The following is a 12500-nucleotide window of genomic DNA, read 5'->3' as shown; positions in this document are numbered from 1 at the left end:
TCGGCCGTTGTGGGCCTCTGGAGGTGTTTGGGTCCGAGTTCCGGGCTCTGGGGGTGTCTGGCAAAGAGATCCGGGTTCTGGCGTCTTTTTCCGGGTCCAATTCGGCCGTTGTGGGCCTCTGGAGGTGTTTGTGGAGCTCATCCGGGCTCTGGGGGTGTCTGGTAAAGAGATCCGGGTTCTGGCGTCTTTTTCCGGGTCCAATTCGGCCGTTGTGGGCCTCTGGAGGTGTTTGGGTCCGAGTTCCGGGCTCTGGGGGTGTCTGGTAAAGAGATCCGGGTTCTGGCGTCTTTTTCCGGGTCCAATTCGGCCGTTGTGGGCCTCTGGAGGTGTTTGGGTCCGTGTTCCGGGCTCTGGGGGTGTCTGGTAAAGAGATCCGGGTTCTGGCGTCTTTTTCCGGACTTAATTCGGCCGTTGTGGGCCTCTGGAGGTGTTTGGGTCCGAGTTCCGGGCTCTGGGGGTGTCTGGTAAAGAGATCCGGGTTCTGGCGTCTTTTTCCGGGTCCAATTCGGCCGTTGTGGGCCTCTGGAGGTGTTTGGGTCCGAGTTCCGGGCTCTGGGGGTGTCTGGTAAAGAGATCCGGGTTTTGGCGTCTTTTTCCGGGTCCAATTCGGCCGTTGTGGGCCTCTGGAGGTGTTTGGGTACGAGTTCCGGGCTCTGGGGGTGTCTGGTAAAGAGATCCGGGTTCTGGCGTCTTTTTCCGGGTCCAATTCGGCCGTTGTGGGCCTCTGGAGGTGTTTGGGTCCGAGTTCCGGGCTCTGGGGGTGTCTGGTAAAGAGATCCGGGTTCTGGTGTCTTTTTCCTGGCTTAATTCGGCCGTTGTGGGCCCCTGGAGGTGTTTGCGGACCTCCGCGGGTGAAATAATGGAAAAAAAAAAAAGTTAAAGTTTCCAGTCGGGACTATGTGGAGCGAAAAAAACCCGGACTTTTTTGGCTCCGTCAGAAACTAAGTAAAAGTCGGAATATGTGAAGGAAAGCCCAGAAAATGCCTGGGCTTTTTTAGATCGCTTCGATAAATTTTTTTTTAGCTCACATCACTGGGCCACCAGGTCGCAGATTTCAGAAACCTGGTTTTCGGAAACAGAGATCTCCAGGACAGGGCCCCGAGCTTCGGGGGGAGCGTTCCCCAGCTGGACCTAAGCATAGTGGGCCAGGCCCCGGGCGGAAAGACGCTCCTGGAGCCGAGATACAGGGGTGGCCCCCCGCGCGACTTACCCGATTTCGGAGCACTATTTTCGGACAGTGATGGCAGAGCAGTGGGTGTACCGCATGGAGGAAAATAACAGCTCCAGAGAGCGGCAGAGACCAGACCAAGTCCCAGAACGGCACACTATTCCCGGACAGTGATGGCAGACCAGCAGGTGTACCGCATGGATGAATAAAGAGCTCCAGAGAGCGGCAGAACCCAGACCAAGTCCCAGAACGACACACTATTCCCGGACAGTGATGGCAGAACAGCAGGTGTACCCCATGGATGAATAAAGAGTTCCAGAGAGCGGCAGAACCCAGACCAAGTCCCAGAACGACACACTATTCCCGGACAGTGATGGCAGACCAGCAGGTGCAGTGGATGGATGAATAAAGACCTCCAGAGAGCGGCAGAGACCAGACCAAGTCCCAGAACGACACACTATTCCCGGACAGTGATGGCAGACCAGCAGGTGTACATGATGGATGAATAAAGAGCTCCAGAGAGCGGCAGAGACCAGACCAAGTCCCAGAACGACACACTATTCCCGGACAGTGATGGCAGAACGGCAGGTGCAGTGGATGGATGAATACAGAGTTCCAGAGAGCGGCAGAGACCAGACCAAGTCCCAGAACGACACACTATTCCCGGACAGTGATGGCAGAACAGCAGGTGTACCGCATGGATGAATAAAGAGTTCCAGAGAGCGGCAGAGACCAGACCAAGTCCCAGAACGACACACTATTCCCGGACAGTGATGGCAGAACGGCAGGTGTACCGCATGGATGAATAAAGAGTTCCAGAGAGCGTGATATCCCTGACCATGACCCAGAACGACACACTATTCCCGGACAGTGATGGCAGAAAGGCAGGTGTACCGCATGGATGAATAAAGAGTTCCAGAGAGCGGCAGAGACCAGACCAAGTCCCAGAACGACACACTATTCCCGGACAGTGATGGCAGACCAGCAGGTGTACCGCATGGATGAATAAAGAGTTCCAGAGAGCGTGATATCCCAGACCATGACCCAGAACGGCACACTGTTCCCGGACAGTGATGGCAGAACAGCAGGTGTACCGCATGGATGAATAAAGAGCTCCAGAGAGCGGCAGAGACCAGACCAAGTCCCAGAACGACACACTATTCCCGGACAGTGATGGCAGAACAGCAGGTGCAGTGGATGGATGAATAAAGAGCTCCAGAGAGCGGCAGAGACCAGACCAAGTCCCAGAACGACACACTATTCCCGGACAGTGATGGCAGAACAGCAGGTGTACCGCATGGATGAATAAAGAGCTCCAGAGAGCGGCAGAGACCAGACCATGACCCAGAACGGCACACTATTCCCGGACAGTGATGGCAGAACAGCAGGTGTACCGCATGGATGAATAAAGAGCTCCAGAGAGCGGCAGAGACCAGACCAAGTCCCAGAACGACACACTATTCCCGGACAGTGATGGCAGAAGAGCAGGTGTACCGCATGGATGAATACAGAGCTCCAGAGAGCGGCAGAGACCAGACCAAGTCCCAGAACGGCACACTGTTCCCGGACAGTGATGGCAGAACGGCAGGTGTACCGCATGGATGAATAAAGAGTTCCAGAGAGCGTGATATCCCAGACCATGACCCAGAACGACACACTATTCCCGGACAGTGATGGCAGACCAGCAGGTGTACCCCATGGATGAATAAAGAGTTCCAGAGAGCGGCAGAACCCAGACCATGACCCAGAACGGCACACTGTTCCCGGACAGTGATGGCAGAAGAGCAGGTGTACCGCATGGATGAATACAGAGCTCCAGAGAGCGGCAGAGACCAGACCAAGTCCCAGAACGGTACACTATTCCCGGACAGTGATGGCAGAACAGCAGGTGTACCGCATGGATGAATAAAGAGCTCCAGAGAGCGGCAGAGACCAGACCAAGTCCCAGAACGACACACTATTCCCGGACAGTGATGGCAGAACGGCAGGTGCAGTGGATGGATGAATACAGAGTTCCAGAGAGCGGCAGAGACCAGACCAAGTCCCAGAACGACACACTATTCCCGGACAGTGATGGCAGAACGGCAGGTGTACCGCATGGATGAATAAAGAGTTCCAGAGAGCGGCAGAGACCAGACCATGACCCAGAACGACACACTATTCCCGGACAGTGATGGCAGAACAGCAGGTGTACCGCATGGATGAATAAAGAGTTCCAGAGAGCGTGATATCCCAGACCATGACCCAGAACGACACACTATTCCCGGACAGTGATGGCAGAACAGCAGGTGTACCGCATGGATGAATAAAGAGTTCCAGAGAGCGTGATATCCCAGACCATGACCCAGAACGACACACTATTCCCGGACAGTGATGGCAGAACAGCAGGTGTACCGCATGGATGAATAAAGAGTTCCAGAGAGCGTGATATCCCAGACCATGACCCAGAACGACACACTATTCCCGGACAGTGATGGCAGAACAGCAGGTGTACCGCATGGATGAATACACAGTTCCAGAGAGCGGGAGATCCCGGCCGATGTCCGATGACGAAGCACTGTATGGGACACTTTGAAGGAAGGGTCGGTCTCCTGGATGAAAAGAACTTTAATTTTCTGACTTAAAATACGGAGTTAAAGTTTCCAGTCGGGACGATAAGGAGGGCAAAAAAACCCGGACTTTTTTGGCTCCGTCAGAAACTAAGTAAAAGTCGGACTATGTGAAGGAAAGCTCAGAAAATGCCTGGAGAATTTTGAGCGGACCGGAAAAAAAAAGTTCCAGCCGACATCACTGGGCCACCAGGTCGCAGATTCCTGAAACCCGGTTTTTAGAAACATAGGCCTCCAGTCGTGAAGACCGGCGTTTGTGCGGTTCGGATCCGACTCAGACCTCAGTATTTTCGGACACCCTCGGACAGTGGCGGGGGTGGAAGAACCGGAGCCTCATGCAGAACTGGCTGTCGGGGAGCAAGCGGACGCTACCCCGGCAGGAGGCATCATTCCGGGCACTGTGGCTGATCGGTAGCTTTCGTGGATGGATGACTGAGCGAACGAACGAGATGACGGCGGTGCGTCCTGGCTGATGTCCCAGTACGGGGCACTATTCTCGGATGCTGATGGCAGAACAGCAGGTGCAGTGGACGGATGAACACACAGTTCCATAGAGCGGCAGAACCCAGACCATGTCCCAGAACGGGACACTATTCTCGGATGCTGATGTCAGAACAGCAGGTGTAACGCATGGATGAGAACGAACGAGATGACGGCGGTGCGTCCTGGCTGATGTCCCAGTACGGGGCACTATTCTCGGATGCTGATGTCAGAACAGCAGGTGCAGTGGATGGATGAACACACAGTTCCAGACAGCGGGAGATCCCAGACCATGTCCCAGAACGGCACACCATTCTCGGATGCTGATGTCAGAACAGCAGGTGTAACGCATGGATGAATACAGAGTTCCAGAGAGCGGCAGAGACCAGACCATGTCCCTGTACGGGACACTATTCTCGGATGCTGATGTCAGAACAGCAGGTGTAACGCATGGATGAATACAGAGTTCCAGAGAGCGGCAGAGACCAGACCATGTCCCAGAACGGCGCACTATTCTCGGATGCTGATGTCAGAACAGCAGGTGCAGCGGACGGACTAATACACAGTTCCAGAGAGCGGTATTTCACGACAGATATCCGATGATGAAGCGCTATTGTCGGACACTGATGGCAGAACAGCAGGTGCACTGGATGAAGGAAATTAACAGAACATAGTTCCAGAGAGCGGGATATCCCAGACCAAGTCCCAGAACGGCGCGCTATTGTCGGACACTGATGGCAGAACAGCAGGTGCACTGGATGAAGAAAATAAACAGAACATAGTTCCAGAGAGCGTGATATCCCAGACCAAGTCCCAGAACGGCGCGCTATTGTCGGACACTGATGGCAGAACAGCAGGTGCACTGGATGAAGGAAATAAACAGAACATAGTTCCAGAGAGTGTGATATCCCAGACCAAGTCCCAGAACGGCCCACTATTCCCGGACACTCATCTACTTAAAATCTCCCTGATTACCTGCCAGAACAGAGCAGATCCAGAGAGCGGTATTTCACGGCAGATATCCGATGATGAAGCGCTATTGTCGGACACTGATGGCAGAACAGCAGTTGCACTGGATGAAGGAAATGAACAGAACATAGTTCCAGAGAGGGGGATATGCCAGACCATGTCCCAGTACGGGACACTATTCTCGGATGCTGATGTCAGAACAGCAGGTGCAGTGGATGAAGGAAATAAACAGAACATAGTTCCAGAGAGCGGGATATGCCAGACCATGTCCCAGTACGGGACACTATTCTCGGATGCTGATGTCAGAACAGCAGGTGCAGTGGATGGATGAAATAAACAGTTCCAGAGAGCGTGAGATCCCGGCTGATATCCGATGAAGAAGCACTGTTCACGGACACTGATGGCTGAACAGCAGGTGCAGCGGATGGATGAATACACAGTTCCAGACAGTGGGAGATCCCTGACCATGTCCCAGTACGGGACACTATTCTCGGATGCTGATGTCAGAACAGCAGGTGCAGTGGATGAAGGAAATAATCAGAACATAGTTCCAGAGAGCGGGAGATCCCAGACCATGTCCCAGTACGGGACACTATTCTCGGATGCTGATGTCAGAACAGCAGGTGCAGTGGATGAAGGAAATAATCAGAACATAGTTCCAGAGAGCGGGATATCCCAGACCATGTCCCAGTACGGGACACTATTCTCGGATGCTGATGTCAGAACAGCAGGTGCAGTGGATGAAGGAAATAATCAGAACATAGTTCCAGAGAGCGGGATATCCCAGACCATGTCCCAGTACGGGACACTATTCTCGGATGCTGATGTCAGAACAGCAGGTGCAGTGGATGAAGGAAATAATCAGAACATAGTTCCAGAGAGCGGGATATCCCAGACCATGTCCCAGTACGGGACACTATTCTCGGATGCTGATGTCAGAACAGCAGGTGCAGTGGATGGATGAATTAAACAGTTCCAGAGAGCGTGAGATCCCGGCTGATATCCGATGAAGAATCACTGTTCACGGACACTGATGGCAGAACAGCAGGTGTACCGCATGGATGAATACAGAGTTCCAGAGAGCGGCAGAACCCAGACCATGTCCCAGTACGGGACACTATTCTCGGATGCTGATGTCAGAACAGCAGGTGCAGTGGATGGATGAAATAAACAGTTCCAGAGAGCGTGAGATCCCGGCCGATGTCCGATGACGAAGCACTGTATGGGACACTTTGAAGGAAGGGTCGGTCTCCTGGATGAAAAAGACTTTAATTTTCTGACTTAAAAAAAAAGTTAAAGTTTCCAGTCGGGACGATAAGGAGGGCAAAAAAACCCGGACTTTTTTGGCTCCGTCAGAAACTAAGTAAAAGTCGGAATATGTGGCGCAAAGCCCTAAAATCCCCTGGAGAATTTTGAGCGGACCGGAAAAAAAAAGTTCCAGCTGACATCACTGGGCCACCAGGTCGCAGATTTCAGAAACCTGGTTTTCGGAAACACAGGGCTCCAGGGCTGAGACCCGGGCTTCGTGGGGAGCGTTCCCCAGCTGGGCCTAAGCATCTTCGGACAACTTTGGGCGGAAAAGCGGGTTCGGGAACCGGGATACGGGGCGGGTTACGCGGCGTGACCTGCCCGAGTGCAGTGCACTATTCCCGGACACTCATCTACTTAAAATCTCCCTGATTACCTGCCAGAACAGAGCAGATCCAGAGAGCGGTATTTCACGGCAGCTATCCGATGATGAAGCGCTGTTGTCGGACACTGATGGCAGAACAGCAGGTGCGGTGGATGAAATAAACAGTTCCAGAGAGCGGTATTTCACGGCAGTTATCCGATGATGAAGCGCTGTTGTCGGACACTGATGGCAGAACAGCAGGTGCGGTGGATGAAATAAACAGTTCCAGAGAGCGTGAGATCCCGGCTGATATCCGATGAAGAAGCGCTATTGTCGGACACTGATGGCAGAACAGCAGGTGCAGTGGATGGATGAATTAAACAGTTCCAGAGAGCGTGAGATCCCGGCTGATATCCGATGAAGAAGCACTGTTCTCGGACACTGATGGCAGAACGGCAGGTGCACTGGATGGATGAAATAAACAGTTCCAGAGAGCGTGAGATCCCGGCTGATATCCGATGAAGAAGCACTGTTCTCGGACACTGATGGCAGAACGGCAGGTGCACTGGATGGATGAATACACAGTTCCAGACAGCGGGAGATCCCTGACCATGTCCCAGTACGGGACACTATTCTCGGATGCTGATGTCAGAACAGCAGGTGCAGTGGATGAAGGAAATAAACAGAACACAGTTCCATGGAGCGGGAGATCCCTGACCATGTCCCAGTACGGGACACTATTCTCGGATGCTGATGTCAGAACAGCAGGTGCAGTGGATGAAGGAAATAAACAGAACACAGTTCCATGGAGCGGGAGATCCCAGACCATGTCCCAGTACGGGCCACTATTCTCGGATGCTGATGTCAGAACAGCAGGTGCGGTGGATGGATGAAATAAACAGTTCCAGAGAGCGTGAGATCCCGGCTGATATCCGATGAAGAAGCGCTGTTGTCGGACACTGATGGCAGAACAGCAGGTGCGGTGGATGGATGAAAGAAACAGTTCCAGAGAGCGGTATCTCACGGCAGTTATCCGATGATGAAGCGCTATTGTCGGACACTGATGGCAGAACAGCAGGTGCAGTGGATGGATGAAGTAAACAGTTCCATAGAGCAGGAGATCCCAGACCATGTCCCATAACGGCACACTATTCTCGGATGCTGATGTCAGAACAGCAGGTGTAACGCATGGATGAATACAGAGTTCCAGAGAGCGGGATATGCCAGACCATGTCCCAGTACGGGACACTATTCTCGGATGCTGATGTCAGAACAGCAGGTGCAGTGGATGGATGAAATAAACAGTTCCATAGAGCGGTATTTCCCGACAGATATCCGACGACGAAGGACCATTTGGGACGCTTTGCAGGAAGGGTCGGTCTCCTGGATGAAAAGAACTTTAATTTTCTGACTTAAAATACGGAGTTAAAGTTTCCAGTCGGGACGATAAGGAGGGCAAAAAAACCCGGACTTTTTTGGCTCCGTCAGAAACTAAGTAAAAGTCGGACTATGTGAAGGAAAGCTCAGAAAATGCCTGGAGAATTTTGAGCGGACCGGAAAAAAAAAGTTCCAGCCGACATCACTGGGCCACCAGGTCGCAGATTCCTGAAACCCGGTTTTTAGAAACATAGGCCTCCAGTCGTGAAGACCGGCGTTTGTGCGGTTCGGATCCGACTCAGACCTCAGTATTTTCGGACACCCTCGGACAGTGGCGGGGGTGGAAGAACCGGAGCCTCATGCAGAACTGGCTGTCGGGGAGCAAGCGGACGCTACCCCGGCAGGAGGCATCATTCCGGGCACTGTGGCTGATCGGTAGCTTTCGTGGATGGATGACTGAGCGAACGAACGAGATGACGGCGGTGCGTCCTGGCTGATGTCCCAGTACGGGGCACTATTCTCGGATGCTGATGGCAGAACAGCAGGTGCAGTGGACGGATGAACACACAGTTCCATAGAGCGGCAGAACCCAGACCATGTCCCAGAACGGGACACTATTCTCGGATGCTGATGTCAGAACAGCAGGTGTAACGCATGGATGAATACAGAGTTCCAGAGAGCGGCAGAGACCAGACCATGTCCCAGAACGGGACACTATTCTCGGATGCTGATGTCAGAACAGCAGGTGTAACGCATGGATGAATACAGAGTTCCAGAGAGCGGCAGAGACCAGACCATGTCCCAGAACGGGACACTATTCTCGGATGCTGATGTCAGAACAGCAGGTGTAACGCATGGATGAATACAGAGTTCCAGAGAGCGGCAGAGACCAGACCATGTCCCTGTACGGGACACTATTCTCGGATGCTGATGTCAGAACAGCAGGTGTAACGCATGGATGAATACAGAGTTCCAGAGAGCGGCAGAGACCAGACCATGTCCCAGAACGGCGCACTATTCTCGGATGCTGATGTCAGAACAGCAGGTGCAGCGGACGGACTAATACACAGTTCCAGAGAGCGGTATTTCACGACAGATATCCGATGATGAAGCGCTATTGTCGGACACTGATGGCAGAACAGCAGGTGCACTGGATGAAGGAAATTAACAGAACATAGTTCCAGAGAGCGGGATATCCCAGACCAAGTCCCAGAACGGCGCGCTATTGTCGGACACTGATGGCAGAACAGCAGGTGCACTGGATGAAGAAAATAAACAGAACATAGTTCCAGAGAGCGTGATATCCCAGACCAAGTCCCAGAACGGCGCGCTATTGTCGGACACTGATGGCAGAACAGCAGGTGCACTGGATGAAGGAAATAAACAGAACATAGTTCCAGAGAGTGTGATATCCCAGACCAAGTCCCAGAACGGCCCACTATTCCCGGACACTCATCTACTTAAAATCTCCCTGATTACCTGCCAGAACAGAGCAGATCCAGAGAGCGGTATTTCACGGCAGATATCCGATGATGAAGCGCTATTGTCGGACACTGATGGCAGAACAGCAGTTGCACTGGATGAAGGAAATGAACAGAACATAGTTCCAGAGAGGGGGATATGCCAGACCATGTCCCAGTACGGGACACTATTCTCGGATGCTGATGTCAGAACAGCAGGTGCAGTGGATGAAGGAAATAAACAGAACATAGTTCCAGAGAGCGGGATATGCCAGACCATGTCCCAGTACGGGACACTATTCTCGGATGCTGATGTCAGAACAGCAGGTGCAGTGGATGGATGAAATAAACAGTTCCAGAGAGCGTGAGATCCCGGCTGATATCCGATGAAGAAGCACTGTTCACGGACACTGATGGCTGAACAGCAGGTGCAGCGGATGGATGAATACACAGTTCCAGACAGTGGGAGATCCCTGACCATGTCCCAGTACGGGACACTATTCTCGGATGCTGATGTCAGAACAGCAGGTGCAGTGGATGAAGGAAATAATCAGAACATAGTTCCAGAGAGCGGGAGATCCCAGACCATGTCCCAGTACGGGACACTATTCTCGGATGCTGATGTCAGAACAGCAGGTGCAGTGGATGAAGGAAATAATCAGAACATAGTTCCAGAGAGCGGGATATCCCAGACCATGTCCCAGTACGGGACACTATTCTCGGATGCTGATGTCAGAACAGCAGGTGCAGTGGATGAAGGAAATAATCAGAACATAGTTCCAGAGAGCGGGATATCCCAGACCATGTCCCAGTACGGGACACTATTCTCGGATGCTGATGTCAGAACAGCAGGTGCAGTGGATGAAGGAAATAATCAGAACATAGTTCCAGAGAGCGGGATATCCCAGACCATGTCCCAGTACGGGACACTATTCTCGGATGCTGATGTCAGAACAGCAGGTGCAGTGGATGGATGAATTAAACAGTTCCAGAGAGCGTGAGATCCCGGCTGATATCCGATGAAGAATCACTGTTCACGGACACTGATGGCAGAACAGCAGGTGTACCGCATGGATGAATACAGAGTTCCAGAGAGCGGCAGAACCCAGACCATGTCCCAGTACGGGACACTATTCTCGGATGCTGATGTCAGAACAGCAGGTGCAGTGGATGGATGAAATAAACAGTTCCAGAGAGCGTGAGATCCCGGCCGATGTCCGATGACGAAGCACTGTATGGGACACTTTGAAGGAAGGGTCGGTCTCCTGGATGAAAAAGACTTTAATTTTCTGACTTAAAAAAAAAGTTAAAGTTTCCAGTCGGGACGATAAGGAGGGCAAAAAAACCCGGACTTTTTTGGCTCCGTCAGAAACTAAGTAAAAGTCGGAATATGTGGCGCAAAGCCCTAAAATCCCCTGGAGAATTTTGAGCGGACCGGAAAAAAAAAGTTCCAGCTGACATCACTGGGCCACCAGGTCGCAGATTTCAGAAACCTGGTTTTCGGAAACACAGGGCTCCAGGGCTGAGACCCGGGCTTCGTGGGGAGCGTTCCCCAGCTGGGCCTAAGCATCTTCGGACAACTTTGGGCGGAAAAGCGGGTTCGGGAACCGGGATACGGGGCGGGTTACGCGGCGTGACCTGCCCGAGTGCAGTGCACTATTCCCGGACACTCATCTACTTAAAATCTCCCTGATTACCTGCCAGAACAGAGCAGATCCAGAGAGCGGTATTTCACGGCAGCTATCCGATGATGAAGCGCTGTTGTCGGACACTGATGGCAGAACAGCAGGTGCGGTGGATGAAATAAACAGTTCCAGAGAGCGGTATTTCACGGCAGTTATCCGATGATGAAGCGCTGTTGTCGGACACTGATGGCAGAACAGCAGGTGCGGTGGATGAAATAAACAGTTCCAGAGAGCGTGAGATCCCGGCTGATATCCGATGAAGAAGCGCTATTGTCGGACACTGATGGCAGAACAGCAGGTGCAGTGGATGGATGAATTAAACAGTTCCAGAGAGCGTGAGATCCCGGCTGATATCCGATGAAGAAGCACTGTTCTCGGACACTGATGGCAGAACGGCAGGTGCACTGGATGGATGAAATAAACAGTTCCAGAGAGCGTGAGATCCCGGCTGATATCCGATGAAGAAGCACTGTTCTCGGACACTGATGGCAGAACGGCAGGTGCACTGGATGGATGAATACACAGTTCCAGACAGCGGGAGATCCCTGACCATGTCCCAGTACGGGACACTATTCTCGGATGCTGATGTCAGAACAGCAGGTGCAGTGGATGAAGGAAATAAACAGAACACAGTTCCATGGAGCGGGAGATCCCTGACCATGTCCCAGTACGGGACACTATTCTCGGATGCTGATGTCAGAACAGCAGGTGCAGTGGATGAAGGAAATAAACAGAACACAGTTCCATGGAGCGGGAGATCCCAGACCATGTCCCAGTACGGGCCACTATTCTCGGATGCTGATGTCAGAACAGCAGGTGCGGTGGATGGATGAAATAAACAGTTCCAGAGAGCGTGAGATCCCGGCTGATATCCGATGAAGAAGCGCTGTTGTCGGACACTGATGGCAGAACAGCAGGTGCGGTGGATGGATGAAAGAAACAGTTCCAGAGAGCGGTATCTCACGGCAGTTATCCGATGATGAAGCGCTATTGTCGGACACTGATGGCAGAACAGCAGGTGCAGTGGATGGATGAAGTAAACAGTTCCATAGAGCAGGAGATCCCAGACCATGTCCCATAACGGCACACTATTCTCGGATGCTGATGTCAGAACAGCAGGTGTAACGCATGGATGAATAC

Source organism: Gasterosteus aculeatus, unplaced genomic scaffold (assembly GCF_964276395.1).
Source record: "Gasterosteus aculeatus unplaced genomic scaffold, fGasAcu3.hap1.1 HAP1_SCAFFOLD_51, whole genome shotgun sequence".
NCBI classification, from domain to species: domain Eukaryota; kingdom Metazoa; phylum Chordata; class Actinopteri; order Perciformes; family Gasterosteidae; genus Gasterosteus; species Gasterosteus aculeatus.
This window is presented reverse-complemented; position numbering follows the sequence as displayed.